The sequence below is a fragment of the Myotis davidii genome, unplaced genomic scaffold (assembly GCF_000327345.1).
Source record: "Myotis davidii unplaced genomic scaffold, ASM32734v1 scaffold108, whole genome shotgun sequence".
Lineage (NCBI taxonomy): Eukaryota > Metazoa > Chordata > Mammalia > Chiroptera > Vespertilionidae > Myotis > Myotis davidii.
In genome coordinates, this window is record NW_006299260.1 from 726521 (window position 1) to 728705 (window position 2185).

The following is a 2185-nucleotide window of genomic DNA, read 5'->3' on the forward strand; positions in this document are numbered from 1 at the left end:
GCTCCATTCCCCCTTCCCTCTGAGATTCTTCAGTTTGTTTTGTTTCCATGCCCCAGTTCTTTTTTATCAAGTTTTTTTTGTTGTTCATTAGGTTCTCTGTTCGTTTGTTTTGATTTTTAAATTCAATTGTTTTTTTTGTATTTGTTTGTTTCTTTGTTTTTTAATCCTCACTGGCGGATATTTTTAATCCTCACTAAAGGATATTTTTTCCATTGATGTTTAGAAAGTGGAAAAGAGAATGGAGCCTGCAAACAAGCTATATGCCCTTGACCAGAATCAAATCCATGAGACTCTAAACCAGCCGTGGGCAAACTACGGCCTGCGGGCCGGATCCGGCCCATTTGAAATGAATAAAACTAAAAAAAAAAAGACTGTACCCTTTTATGTAATGATGTTTACTTTGAATTTATATTAGTTCACACAAACACTCCATCCATGCTTTTGTTCCGGCCCTCCGGTCCAGTTTAAGAACCCATTGTGGCCCTCGAGTCAAAAAGTTTGCCCACCCCTGCTCTAGGCAGTGGGCGCAGAGCGGCCAGGCCCCGCAGATAGCTACTGGCTCACGGATATAATTGATGTACAGTGAACTGCTTATATTTAAAGTGTACAGTTTGTTCAGTTGTGACACATATACACCCATGAAACCATCACAGTCCTGATAGTGAATATATTCATCACTTCTCAAAACTTTCCCTTGCCCTCTGTAATCCCCCCAGTCTCACTCCTCCCTTCTTGCCCCATCCCTAAATCACAGATCTGCTTTCTGCCTCTAGGTTAGCTTACCTTTTCTACAGTTTTATATAATGGAATGATGCTTTTTTTTCAGGATTAGGGGGTCTGGCTTCTTCCACTCTGCAATAGACTGAATGTTTGTCTTTCCAAAATGTATATATTGAAGACCTAACCTTTAATGAGTCAGTATTTGGAGGTGGAGCTTTGGGGAGGTGATTAGGTTTAGATGAGGTCATGGTGATGTCTCCCCACCCAACCCCTAATGGGATCAGTGTCCTTACAAGAAGAGGAAGAGCGATCAGAGTCCTCTCTTCCTACTATATGAGGAGGCAACCAAAAGTGCTGTCTGCATGCCAGGAAGAGAGTTTTCACCAAGGACCAATCCTGCTGACACGAATCTTGGACTTAGCCTCCAGAACTGTCAAAAATAAACATCTGTTGTTTAAGCCACCCAATCTTTGCACTGTTATAGCAGCCCAAGCTGACTTAGAAACACTCAGAATAATTAGAGATTTATCTCTCATGCTGTATATATCAATAATTCATTTTTTTTATTGTTTAAAGCAGTGGTTCTCAACCTTCCTAATGCCGTGACCCTTTAATACAGCTCCTCATGTTGTGGTGACCCCCAACCATGAAATTATTTTCATTGCTACTTCATAACTGTAATTTTGCTACTGTTATGAATCGTAATGTAAATTTCTGATATGCAGGTGTATTTTCATTGTTACAAATTGAACATAATTAAAGCATAGTGATTAATCACAAAAACAATATGTAATTATATATGTGTTTTCTGATGGTCTTAGGCAACCCCTGTGTAAGGGTCGTTCAACCCCCAAAGGGGTTGTGACCCACAGATTGAGAACCGCTCGTTGGTTTAAAGTATTACAAATAGAACATATGTCTCCTTTTTCTCCCATTGACCTCCCCCTGGTTTCCCCTAACCCTCCCCCAGCACAAGTCGCCCCACCCGCCAGTGTCTGTGTCCATTGGTTATTCTTATATGCATGCATACAAGTCCTTTGGTTGATCTCTTACCCCCCCATCACACCTCCCCTGCCTTCCCACTGTACTTTGACAGTCTATTCAATGCTTCTTTGTCTCTGTATCTATTTTTTTTATATTTAGTGATAATTTATTTTTATTTTTTTAAATTTTGTTTCATTGCTTAAAATATTACTAAGAGTAGTACATATGTCTCCTTTTTATTTTCCCCCTTGACCTTCCCCTGGCCTCCCCCACCCCCCAGTGTCTTATGTCCATTCGTTATGCTTATATGCATGCATACAAGTCCTTTGATTGATCTCTTACCCCACCCCCACAACCCTCCCTGGCCTTCCTGCTGTTGTTTGACAGTCTGTTCAATGCTGCTCAGCCTCTGTATCTATTTTTGTTCATCAGTTTATGATGTTCATGATGTTCCACAAATGAGTGAGATCATGTGATATTT